Here is a 14,364-nt window from a genome sequence, read left to right on the forward strand (position 1 = left end):
CAATACGTAGGAAGAGGAAAGAGTGAATGGAAAAGGAGGGGTAGCCATAGAGCTGCAAGGTACATTTCCAGTGACCCACTTTCTTTAGAATGCCCCCATTTCATAAAGGCTCTGTGTCCTTCCCAAATGGTGTCAACTATTTGGGGATGAAGTCTTCAAACACAATAGCCTAGGGTCCTATCTCACACTAAAATCCCAACATCCTCAGATAGAGAACACAGCCATCCAGAGAATGGCTCAATTGTGCAGAGGCCTGGGTAGACATGGACCCATCCTACTGTAACCAGCCTACTTTTGGGCTTAATGTTGCTGAGTCTTATAGCTCAGGGTCCAGGTCCAGCACTACTACAGCACAGAGCAGGTTTTCTAGGGTGCATTTTAAAATGAAATCACCGACAAGTCTCTCCTGGACTTTAGGGGTATGTCTGGGCAATAAGGCACAGTGTCTTGGTTGGAACTGCTTCTCAGAGGTAGCTACTGTTTCCCATCATTCAGAGCAAGTACATTGTGTTGTGAGGCAGAATAGACCAGGGAAGGCTTTGTAAATTCATGCACTGATCTACTGGCATAAGGCTAGCTACGTGCTAGCAGAGTTTGTGAGAAATGTTCTCTTGAACAAAAGCTGAACAGATGCCACTGGCAAGAATTTGTGCAGGAAGACACAAACTGTGCCCAAGCTTTGGTCTGGGACACAAAAGTTAACCTTCAGACATCTCAGAGAGAAATCTTTAAGGGAGTCCAATAGCAAATGAGTTGGAGGTGGGAAGCCATGTGGAGAAGGGGGAGTGGAATCATATGCAAAATAACTGGGATTCTGTCTGACTGGATTTGGTGTAATTTGTTAGTTGGCAGGAGATAACCAGTGTGAGCCGTGAGAACCAGAAGGCAGTGAGATGGAACCAGGAAGAAGGAACTGACCCTTCCCTGCTGTGGGTTTCTGATACCTGAGGTATGCATAAGGGGAACTCCTCTACAGGTGAGACAAGTATTCTGACTTCTATCTAACTCTGCTCTGCAAAGGAGATGGAAAACAACCCTCCAAATGGCAGGGAACCTATGGTTTTGGCCTGAGAGACTTTTCTCAAGGTGATGAAAGGAGATCTGGAACAGCTTGTTGCAGAGCAATCATTAATTTCACCTTTTGTGTCCTACTGTGTCTATTCTGCTTAATAAACACCTGTTTATTTCATGTAATCAAACCATCTGTTTCAAGTAAAGGAAAAGACAAAAGGGATTTTTGTTTCTTGGGATTCTAGCAAATATAAAGCTGAGGTAGTGTTTCCTGAATTTACAACAGATGATTCTGGGGCTGGAGACACTTGCAAAAGGATCAGGTTTGATTCTGTACACCCATATCATGACTCAAACCATCTATAATTTCAGTTGTGGTTTTGATTCTCTTTTCTGGCCTCCACGGGCACAAATATATACTTGGTGCACTTATAAGCAAACATTTACAGACATAAAATCAAAATAGACAAGGACTATTGCCATGATGGAATAAATATACGAAAAGCATTCTGACTGTTTTCTCTCAAAGTTGTGGACAAAGCTTTTAGAACAGGCATTATGGAGCCACTGTCATGCTCTATGGGGGTGGAGGTTGGCTTGCATGGGCAGAATTTCTATCATATTATCTACTTGCATATTGTGTTACTATAAGAATACATGATGTCATATTTTAATTTGTCATATATTTATGAGAAACATACAATAATTACAATGCATTAGTTTCATAGTTTAATCCTGTTAGTAGTGCATTACATTTGATGAGATCCTTTCACTTGCAAGTTCTTTATTTGGTTCTTCATGAGGCCATAGGATGGGAAGTACAAATATTTTAATTAGCTGAAAGAGCAAAAATTGAGGATTAGGATGAGTTAAATGACTGTGCATTTCATGTAGCTGGGATTTGAATCACAACATATTAGCTTTTCAATAATTTTCACATTTTCTCTCTGAGGTGAGATCACAAGTTACAGTTTAATCTAAGAATAGGACATCATGAATTGATTGTTTATAGCAAGGATAAACTGTAAGTTATGGTTGACTTTTATACTTCCAATGCCTAAATCTTCTCTATGAAACTATAATTTGGAATTGAAAACTTTAAGGGAATGTCAAGGTTATGAGAGACAATTCCTATATTTCATGACTGAAAGAATTATATATTCAAAGAGTATGTTTTAGGGGGTCATACAGTAAAGTACTGAAGGTACTGCCTCTGAAGGCTAGTGAATACAGAGCAGTTAACAGAGTTGAGACCAGCATGATGTCCTGAAGAAGAGGAATCCTGAGTTGAGTATACAGGGAAGATTCTGCATGAGGCAGGAAGGGACAGGAGTGGGACACTCTATTGGAGAAAACTCCAAAGGCTAACTTCAGTGCTACTGGATAACCTACCACACGTGACCATTTAAGACCTGAATCCATAGGCTTTTCTAGAGACTACCCGTAACTATCTTTCCTCTTCAGCTTATTTGGAAGTGTGCAAATAACTTTACTCTGAAAATTACTTGAAACAATATTTACAGATATTTACAGATATTATTGGCATATTTACTAGAAAGCCTGTTATCTAAAATTTTGCTGAAAGTTTGAGCAGGTGCAATAATGCCAGATGAAAGGAAAAGCAACTCCAGGGATTCCTATCAAGTAGGCAAAAAACTTGTGTTGAATAGTAGTGATGGGAGATGTCATTCTGTATATATGTTTCTCATACTAGTTAATGAATAAAGCACTGTTGGCCAATAGGAAAGGAAGATAGGAGGGACTAGGAGACAAGGAGGAATTAGGAAGTAGTAAGCAGGAGTCAACATGGAGAGCCTGGAGAGAACAGAACTGCCATTCCTCTGCTCTCGGTAAGACCACGTGGAAATACATAGAAATGGGTTAATAATTAAGACAGAGCTAGCCGATAAGAAACTAGTAATGGGCCAACAGCATTATATCAAATACAGAGTCTCGGTGTGTTAATTGGGACTGGTGCGGCGGCGGGACCAGACCAGGCGGCGGGAGAAAAACCGTACACCTTACATAGTAACCTATCATTTTTGTTTTTTCCCCCAGTTTCACATTGTACTGTTACAGAAACAAGAATATCTCCCTTGGTGATGGTGACTCTAGATGTTGAAAATCTACATTTTAAATAGTGAAACAAATGCTTATGTAGACCTTGATGCCTGGGGAGAGCATCTATGTACAGTCATATACCATGTAGTGACATTTCAATCAGTGACAGAATACATTTATAACGGAGGCTTCATGGGTTATGTTACTTACAGATGCCTGAGATATTTTAGTTTGGGTTATTAACTATATGATCTCCATACAATGATTAAGTTACCAAAATATACAATTAACAATACATGTCTGTGTATTAGGAATGAACCCTTCCTGAGACAGTGTGTTAGGAAGGAATGAAGTCTCAGACTAATGTGCATGGTGACCTTTACAAGTTCATCAGGGCCAGGCTGTTCTTGCACCTGCAGTACTTACCACCTTGAAATTGAAAGTGTCTTTCTTCTAGTGACCATGAGGCAAAGCCAACTGGGTAAAAGTGATTTGAGAATAATTTAAAACATATGGACATGGAATGAGAGATAGGAATACTCATATTGTTACAAAAGTGCTATGTCAGTTAAGGCATACGGCAAATGACATTTTAAGTTCATGGGGAAAGTTGTTCGTAACAACTATAATGAGACAACTAGCTAAATGTGTGAAAATATAGAATTTTGTTCAACTAAGAAAATATTGAGACATGTGACTACATTAGGATTTAACATTGTTTAAAACATTGGAATGTTAAGTAGACTCACGGGGACTAACAAAACTATCTGTGGCATCTATGAGAAACAGAAACCCAGGATTCTTGTCAGTTGGTTTGCATGGCTGCCTACATTTCTGAAAATAAATCACACAGAGGGTGCAACATCCTTGTCCTTCTCAAACCACCCTTCAAACTTTACAGTTGTATCTGATTTGACAGAAAAGGTACAATATCAAAGGACGGTAGCTTGGTGAAAAGTTCAGCTTCACTGTGATGTAAACATAAAGTGTTTTTACTTGTAGCCTAACTGAGATAGACTGCCACATACTCTGCATTGTTTGTAAGACAAAAACTGGCTAAATCATTCCAAAATGTCTCATGTTCTCTTCCATAGAGACAGTTTATTTCCAGACATGGCTTAAACATTGATTAAATTATAATCTTATTATAATATAGAACTTTATAGTATGAGCACATATGCATATATATATATGTATATATAATCAGTATATCTATACTTTTAAAACACTGATAACTTCCTAACAATATTATAGATGATTATTTAAAGGTAGAAAATATCTTAATATGCAAGAAATGAAAAGTACCAGAAAAAACATTCCCATCCAGTACTCCCATCTAGTAATTTCTATTTATTAAATATAGCCATAGATATAGGTCAAGCTATCGAGATGGCCTCTAGCAAAAAAAAAAATCCCAGAATATTATTGTCTTATGGTTTCTATTGCTGTGAAGAGACATGATGGCTGGCAACTATTATAAAGAAAGAAAGTTTAATTGGGTAGCTTACATTTCAGTAGTTTAGTCCATTATTATCATGTTATGACATAGTGGCATGCCGGCAGACATGGTGCTGGAAAAGTAGCTGAGAGTCCTTCATCTTTGTGCAGACAACAGGAAGTGGTCTGAGATACTGGCTGGCTTGATCATACATGAGACCTCAAAGCCTGCCTGTAAAATGGCACAATTCCTCCAAAAAGACCACATCTACTCCAAACATGAGACACCTCCTAAGTGTGCCACTCCCTTTGGGGGCCTTTTTCTTTCAATAGCACATTCCACTCCCTGCCCCCCCCCAATGGCTTCTTGCCATATTATAATGCAAAAATGCACTCAGTACAGCTTCAAAAGTCCCATAGTCTGTAAGTCTCAAACATATTTAAAAGTCGAAAGTTAAAAGAATCTTCTGAGAGTCATGAACTCTCTTAACTGTGAACCCCTGTAAAATCAAAATTATAAAAGCAGATCATATACTTCCAACATATAATATTATTGTTTCAAAGTGTAGGGAAGGGAGCATAATTGAGGAACTACTGGACTGAAACAAAACGAAAAACCAGCTGGGCAAACTTCAAACTGTATCTCCATGTTTGATATCAAACAACTTTCAGCTTTATTGACTGCAGCACACTACTTTCTCTTGGGCTGGTCCTATTCTTTGTTAGCAACTTTCCTTGACAGGTCTCCCACGACTCTGGCATCTCCAACATCTTTGGGTCTTCAAGGCAATTCAGGATTTACCTTCACAGCTTTCCATATTTTTATGTTACTTTTTTATAATCTTAAAAATTAATATATTTTAACAATTTCATAAATGTATATGATGCATTCTAGTTATTCTCTCCCTGTACCTTCTCTTAAATCCTTCACACTCCTATCAGTTCCATTTTCTCCCTCCCTGTCCCTTTCCATATTCATGATTTTTGTTTTTGTTTTATGAACCATTTAGTTTAACTAGGGCTGTCTATGTGACTTTCCATTAGATCCTGATATTACTAGAAAGTAATGACGTGCCCTCTTTTACCTGACTCTATTAGGTAAAAAACTAAGACTCTTTAGGCTCCTTTACTGTCCATATCTGACTGTTATGAGCAGACCCAGTGCAGTTATTTTTATTCATTGAGAGTTTACAATTGCAATAGCTATTCCTTGCCCAGTAGATCGTAATGTGTTGAGTAATGCCCATTGCAACTCTTCCCTCTATTTTCTTTTAACTCCTTCCACAGGATTCACCAAACCTTAGAGTGGATAGAATATGTGTCTCATTTGGAGCTAAGCACATAACCATCACTTATTCTCAGGACTCTGTGCAGCCTTTAGCCTCTGCATTCACTACAGCTCACAGAAAGGAGTAGTTTCTCTGAATGAGGCTGATTGATAACCATCTATGGTGTAAACATTAATTTAGGATATGCTTTGATGCTATATCAATTTCATTTTTTAACCATCTTCTGAATATTAGTTGACACAAAAGTCCTATATCAGGCAATTTGCATCACTGGTCAATCATATATTGCTTTCCTTATAGGTAAAATCAACATACAGATGGCCTGTTTTTTTGTTTGTTTGTTTGTTTTTTGTTTTAATTCTAGGGAAATTTTATTGAATTTTAAGATATGCATGTTGTCATACTCAATGGATTTTCCTTTTTTTTCAGGGAGTTTATGCCTATGGCTGAACTGATACATATTATTTTTATTTTAATATTTTATATGTATAAAAAATCTCACTAGGTTTTTTTTACCTCCTATGTCTTAAATGTGTCTTTCACAGCATCCTTCTTTCTTTTTATTTTTAATCTTTAATTTTATTTTTTTCTAATATTTTTGTATATCTATAATGATTTTTGTTAGACTTTTTCCTTGTTTTTTTTTTTTTTTTTTTTTAGAACCTCTTTTTCATTTCTTCTTGTCACCTGGCTGATACCTCCTGTTATTATCTTTTAAAGGTACAATTGCTTCATAAAAATTCTGAAACAATATTGCAAAATGTTTTATTGCAATTTTCTTGTGTTTTATGGAATCATTTCTTTTCTGGTAATTTCTCATTACATATGACAATCTGATTCTTCTCTATGTATGTTTTTTCTTAGTACAATGGTTCTTTGCATGTTTGATTTTTCTTCCCTGTACTCAGATGTGTTAAGCCCTCCTGGATAGGTATTTATGGGGAAAGTACTACCATGTTAGCAAAGGTATGAGACAGGCCGGTAACATTTCCAATCAAGATATCACTTTTCTGTTGTTTTGATGACAGGCCTGTTCACACATGGTCACATGATGATTTTTTTTTTTGAGACAGGGTTTCTCTGTAGTTTTGGAGGTTGTCCTGGAATTCTGTGTGTAGGCCAAGCTGACCTCAGACTCAGTGCTGGGATTAAAGGTGTGAGCCATCACCTCCAAATTAGCATTATCTTCTTAATTAAGCTTTTTGTTTTCAAATTTAACTTCCTTCTGGAGGATTTCTCTCCCAGTGCTGGGATTAAAGGTGTGAGCCACCACCTCCAAGTTAGCATTATCTTCTTAATTAAGCTTTTTGTTTTCAAACTTAACTTCCTTCTGGAGGATTTCTCTCCCAGTGCCTCATTTCAGTGAGATCTTCTGCTGATCACAACTGGCAGGAGACACAGACAGAACATTACAAGGAGATTCCCTCCCTTCCACAGAAGAGTTTGTGCTGGGCCTGTCCAGAAACTCTTGTCTTCCATTCTGCTCTCACTTAATGAAGGCTGATGGCAGTAGGTCCTGTACCATGCCTTCTTTGTGTCTTCTCTGTAACTGTGTCTTTGAGCCTCCCTAAAGGATAAATGGCAGTGGCTCTTGGCAACACAAACCTTTCTTTGTCATCTGGGATTTTGTCTGCCTGTTTGTTCCAGTGTAAATTATTACTTCCATTTTTATTATCTTATGAATGGATTTTGTAAACTAAGTGGAGAGAAAGTTAGAGGCAAATATCTTTCACTGATGGAGTTAATTCTTTAAAAGCATTCCATCAAGCTTAGCATTTGAGAAGCAGTTATCAACACAAACAGATGACTAGTAAAGATGTTGTAGCATAAACTACCTAGGGCTGTCATATAAAATCAGAGAAGAATTCTGAAAAGAAAGAAACATAGAGCAAGAAGGTATATATGTATTTTTTTTTTTTTGTAATTTTACATCACAATTTCATTTAGAAAAGAAAGGGAGAATAGAAGGAAGTTGGTTTCTCTTGGCCACAGAGAATTCATGATAATTTCACCAGAAAAAAATGAACCATGCTTGTTCAGAAAGAATACAGGTTCTGTAAGAGAAGTCTGTATTTAAAAATAACATTGAACATCATGAAGGAGGAGTTGATGAACATCACGCTGCAGTTGTTTCTGCTGCCAGAAACAGCGTTTCTAAAAGTTTCTCAGGTCTCAGCCTACTATCTTAAAAACATAGTTCTTTAAAAATTTTGTATAGTGTGTTTGCTCATATTTACCCTATTTCCTCATCTACACTTCCTACCCACTCTAATTTATGTCCTCTTTTTTTGTGTGTGTGTATAGCCAGCCATGAACTACAATTTCTGCTGAGCATACATTCTTAGATGTGTGGCCTTCTACCCGAAAAACATCAATTTACAAAAATTCAACTAGAGACATTAGAAAGATGCATAACGGTTTTCTATGTTAGACTTTTCATGTAAAGTGAATAACTACACAATCACAAAATATAAATGGTAGATGTGAATATATTTGACATCATACCATTAGCATTTTCTATCAGTTTATGGATCTTGAACATTAAATTTTCATGCCATTATTTCTCTATTCCAAAATACTGCTTGTCTTAGAGGCAGGGGTGGCCATCTCTGCAATCAGGTGAATGGAACTGGAGCTTCAGGAGCCCCTGCTTTTGTGGGACTACAGTTACCTGTTACTTGATGATGGTATTCTGAAAATGTACTCTTAGGAGATCTTATCATTGTTCAAGCATCATAGAGTATATATACTTTCAGAAACTCAGATGGTATCAGACATTACCTCAGTGTGGCAATGTGGAGACATAGTAAATTTAAGATGCCTGGCTGCTGTGTGGCTAACACAGCATGTTTCTCAAATATTTCTTTATAAATAAAACAATCAGCAAATGTATAATATAAAGAACATAAATTAGCAATATCTATTTATTAAAATCATTATGTACTATGTACTTTACTGATAGTACATGCTGCCATTTGATATGACGAAGTTGAACAGGATTGTCTATGCTGGCATCACTACCAGCATATGACCTAGTCATCATATTATGATGTTATGATGGCTCTGATGTCGCCAGGTGACAGAACTTTCTAAACTTCACTCTATAATCTTATGAGATCATGATACATGTGACTTATCATTGGCCAAAGCATTATGTGAAACATGACAATAGCCCAACATACAGAGAAGAGCTTTGACAATGTGGACACATGTTTGATGTGGTCTTATAAAAATTGGAACAAGTTATTGTGACTTTAGTGAATTATGGTTAAGACTTTTTCACTTCATGCTAGGTAGATTAATCAGTCACGGACATTTGAAATCCTGTTAAGAAAAACAGATACAGGGACTAGAACTAAATTTGGGGTTACTGGGCTATAGTTATGTAGGTAGACTAGAATTTCACATATCCACTTATATTTTGGCCATGTAGTGAAATATTATATTCACACATTACTACCAACCCTCCTCCCTCCACAGTGTCATGACAATGAAGCAAAAGTTCAGAGGTCACATCACGGTGTGAATAAAAATATGAGGGCAGTGGAAGCAGGGGAAGTGTGAGTGACTGAAGTTGGTTATTAGCTGTGTGAGATTATTGTAAGTGGAGGATTGGGCTCTCATCAACACTTTGTCAGAACAGAAGTTTTCTTTCCTGGGAGTAATTGAAAATGCAGTGGATGTAATTGGATACCCATCATATATATGGTTTTTTAAACTGAGGACAGAACAAATGAAAATTTCATAATTCTTATGTTTTTAGGAAATAGACCCATCAAGTAGTGCTATAAATAGTAAGTATGGCTATGTGTGAAGTTGCATATCAAATTTTCAAAATTTTTATATTTTGACTTTTCTCATTACAAAGTGGTATTCACTTTTCTGCTTAATTTTTTATTTTGATATTCTAAAATCATCTTTCTTGAAGGAAGTTCTCACAGTTGTGTGAACCTCATACATCACATGTCCTGTATTATTCTTATGCTCACTCAATTGGATAAACTAGAATTGCATATAGAACTGACTAGCTTCCACTAGGAAGGACCAGGATCTTGGGTAAGGACCTTGCTTTCTCAACTTTGGACAAGTCAATTCCATTGTTAAGACATGACTAATACAAATTGAAACCTTGACATGTAGTTCAAGGTAAACATTAAAGCACACAGAATTGAATCAAGTGTCAACCCATTCTTATGTGATTCAGTCTAGGAAAACTGAGAATGTTTTTCTTCCCTTCTTCCACTCTCCAAACAAGGAGATTTTCCTCTTCATATCATTCAGAGCACAGATGCTACTGACCTTTGAACCAACCCCATCTTCCCATCCTAGTGGAAGCTAGTCAGTTCTAAAAGAGACTTGTTAAGTCCAGTGGGTGGAATAGTCTGGAGCCTACACTTCTATTTACATAAAGACTCTGAGCTCAGAGAAAGTTGTAGGGGCCCTGATCCCTAGGAGGACCATTCTCATTCAATATAATGCGATCTAAACAAGCAGATGTGGTAGCTAAACACTGTACATGGTCTTTCTATGCAGAATGGGTATTAGAAAAATACATGAAATCCTCTCCTCTACCCAAGTCCCAAATCTTCAAACACTGTGCATTAAAAAGAATCAAACAAGTTTAGTAAGCTATAAAATCTAAGTGCTTATTTAAATGCCGGCCACACAGTAATAGTTGTTTGTGGTCTCCCATGTCCATGAGTAGCCTCCAGGTTGGTGAAGCATGTGATCAAATAGAGCTGATGCCAGCACATAGGAAAGCCATGATTCAGGCTTCACATGTGCACCACGATATTTCAAAATGACTTTTCCTCTCTGAAAGTCTTCCAGTTTTTCCTGATGAAATATTGGCTACCCTATCATTTATTTCACTTACCTTTCAATTAAAAGCTTATGAATTGCCATGAATCCTATTATCTAATTGTGTCTGCTAAGTTTTTCCTAGTAACAGTGTTTCATATAATGTAATCTTTGACCATTTATAAATTAGTTCATACATATTTACATACTCTTGCCAGAAAGATTATAGAATTCCTAAAATCAGAGATTATGTTTAAGTCTATTTCTCAGCATGAGCATAAACAGACTCTTAATAAATACTTGATTAAGTAATATAAGAAGTAATTTATTGCTATGAAGCTATAATACATGTGGAAGCTTTTGAGATTTTAAGTACAATAATTGTGATCAAATGAGATATGAAATTATAGTGTGACTCCGTTTGAATTCATTGGCAGTGTTGGTTGTCAAGTGGGTTATCATATATCCCTGCTGTGAAAGGGGAGTGTGGTTGCAAAGTGTACTAGTTTTGTCGTTATCCCCTACTGACTCTGATCTAAAAGTCTGAATAGCACACAGCAAAATCCCTGCCCCCTCCAGAGCAAGGAAGACATTGTCACTTATCATGTGGCTGATTTCCATCCTGATGCAATCAATCTACTTAATGTCAAGTACACTGTCAAGAGTGTTTGTGACTCAGTCATCTGGAGGCATTTGAAGGGTGAGTGTGATGACTTGGTTGCACAAATAAACAGATAAGAAAAAGTCCTTTTGAACTTTTTCTGCAAATGGAATGGCTTCCCTGGAGTCCTGGAATGATAACAACAGTGGACTCAGTGAGTCATGAATGGCCTGGGTATGGCATGAGGTGATGCTCTGCTTTTACTGTCACATCAGAATGGTATATTGGACATAAAGGTATAATTGCTTGCTCCTTATCTGCCCCTGCCTCTAGCATTCATATGTCCTGGGTCACTGAATTTACTACTGCAGTAAGTATTGTGCTTGTCTTTGTTTGTTTCCTTTGCACCCAACTCATGGATATCTGGCTTGTAGATAGTCTCACTACTTATTTAGTGGTATTCTCTTGATGTGTGCCTCAGTTTCCCACGGTGCTTTCTGTGGCCTGTTCACAACATTGAAGAGCTTTTCATGACCTGTACTTTGTGAGATAAGAAGTGCTGTATGCTGCATGCTGGTGTCCAATGGCAAGCAGAAAACTGCATAAGAATGCCTGTGTGTATAGAAAGACACAATTTCCTCCTTATTCCCTATTCTTGTTTGACAGTTCTGAACATTGCTCCTCAATATTTGTCTCTCCCTTATTTTTTCATGTAGCATGCGAAGTCCTTTGGAACAGTTCCTGCCACCTTCTGAATCATACATATCTTATGAAGACAAGCATTCTTAGGTTCACAAACCCTACCCATGGTAAAAGAAAAAAATAAAGGAGCAAATGAAAATATTCCAGGATATAGTTCTCTGCCTGTCCTACCACTTGTGTCCTCTCTCCTGTGTTTCTTTGTAATTGTATCTGGGATACTGAAACCACAGGTAGGCATTACCAACCTCATTTTAAATCCCAGAGCTATTCACTCATTAAATGAAAGGACACAGCATTGAACAGAGTGTATTATTTCCCTTGCTAACTCTTGGCTTCACATAATTTTGGTATTTGATCAAAAGTTTTAGTAACAGATCCATTGTTGTGTGAAATGCCATTAGTGGGGACTTCTTTATTTTAAAGACTGTGTACCCGCCACGTTTCTACCCATTACTGATGCTTTTCTTCACGGATCTTGGCTGAGGAAGCCTCTGGACAGAGCATAGCCTGTAATTAGGTACATTTGAGTGGATTTATCTGAAGGCAGTATAATAAATGACACTCTGCTTGTCATGGTAAAATCTCTGTTAAGATAGGGGGATCATGAGCTTGTATTAACTTGTCTGGTTAATCAGAGGCAATGTGGATATGCTTAGTTTGACCTTTACACAGATGTAGTTCAGACCAACTGTCTTTATTTACATAACTCTGACAAACTTTTCCTTTCTTCCAGCCTGTACTATGGTGAGATTTTTAGACTGTCAAAGCTGTGTAACATTTAATGAATACCAATTGTGTGGGGAAAACAGGCCCATTTGAGCTGTAGTTTTTCTAGAGCTTTACTCCTAACTTCAGGCTGGTCATTTCTCAGATAGATTTGACCATAGTGTGCACAGTGTGATTCCTTGGCTCTCTTGTGAGAGCCTTGATTTGTTTCTCTGCCTCAGGACCCTACCTGCTAGGTGCCTGATGAAATCTCATTTCAGTTGCTGTCTGTACAACTATCTTTGAGTGTAGAGGGGATCATGCAAAGATACTTTCAACATCAGAGGTTTAAATGGCTATAGAGCAGATTTTACATGGTATAGGAGAAAAGCCTTATAGGGACAGTGATATGAGAAATATATGCTGGGTCTTTAAAGTGGATAAAATGAGGCAGAAATGGAACAATTAAAAAAAATTCTCCTGTAGCCAGCCCTGGATATTACTAAGTAAAGTCTAGAATGCACATGTGTCTCCATGGGATAACAATGACAGAGGCTTTTAGTCTTAGAAAGTCAGACAGGTCAGAAGTCTGTTTTTTGTTTGTGCCATTATGGGTTCTAGGTTCTATAACAACATGAAAAACATGAAAAATATGCATAGGACCAGGATAAGGAGGGAGTTTAAAGAAGACAGTGACTGTAGGAAGATGGCGTAGTGTCTTTTCTTGTTACTCTCCTATCAGGAAGAAACAGGAAGGATATCCAAACTGTCAAAAACACTAGAGAATAGTCATTGTCATCTTCACTGTCTAATTGGAAAGCTGTTCAGGATTTTAGGCAAATGCACAAAGTGATGTTGTGTTCATGAAATCAGGTTCATGATAAGAAATGCTTTAAAGATATACAATTGGTTGGTTGCAAGTTGGGGGGGGATTAGCGAAGAATATGTTGATTTCCAAATGAGGGTATGCAGTCCCATCTTGTAGGGAAGGAGAGCAGAATGTGAACCTCTCAAGGAAAACTATTACTGGGGAATATTTGGTGCCACATGCAGTAGCTCCCTTTTCCATACTAGTATTGAATGTGCTGAATAGTCACAGGAAGAAAGGAACTGGGACTCAATAAATGTCTTTTAATGTCTACACAAATACCACCTCAGATAAGAACCTAGGTAGAGTGGAGATTACTGGATGGAGTTGTAGCAGCAGCTCGTGGTAGTACAGTGTGGGGATTCAGTGATGAACCCAGGCTTCCTGATGTCTGAGTTTTAGATGGTCCTACTTACCATTGTCACCACTGTTCTGTGCTAATCCTTTTAGTCACCTTGTACCTTTTTTGTTTTGCTAGTGGGTCTTGGGATAGCTTTAGTTTTCCCCATTAAACACTGATATTTTTTTTCTATAGATACAGAATAATTCACTAGTGAAGCTGTCATATAAGTTAGGTCTGCTTATAGCCCTTAGGCATTGTCTCCTAATTGCAGAAGAAAATATCCTTGGGGAGGACAATACCTTTCGTAGTTTTTATTAGTTACTAAAGTGTTCGCTCAAGAGCTCACAACATTCTATAGGAGAAGACATTTCTAAAGATGGCATCCTAATTTTCATAAGCATCAGTCTGTTCATGTAGTTCTTACATAGAGTATGCCCTGTGCTGGTAACTTCTGGAAGTAAAAGCTGAAGTCTTGTCTGACAGCAAGTGAAACAATGGGAGAACAAATCAGATACACGAGTTTTTGCAAGTATGGTATCTAGAAATC

This window comes from Phodopus roborovskii, unplaced genomic scaffold (genome assembly GCF_943737965.1).
Source record: "Phodopus roborovskii unplaced genomic scaffold, PHOROB, whole genome shotgun sequence".
Lineage (NCBI taxonomy): Eukaryota > Metazoa > Chordata > Mammalia > Rodentia > Cricetidae > Phodopus > Phodopus roborovskii.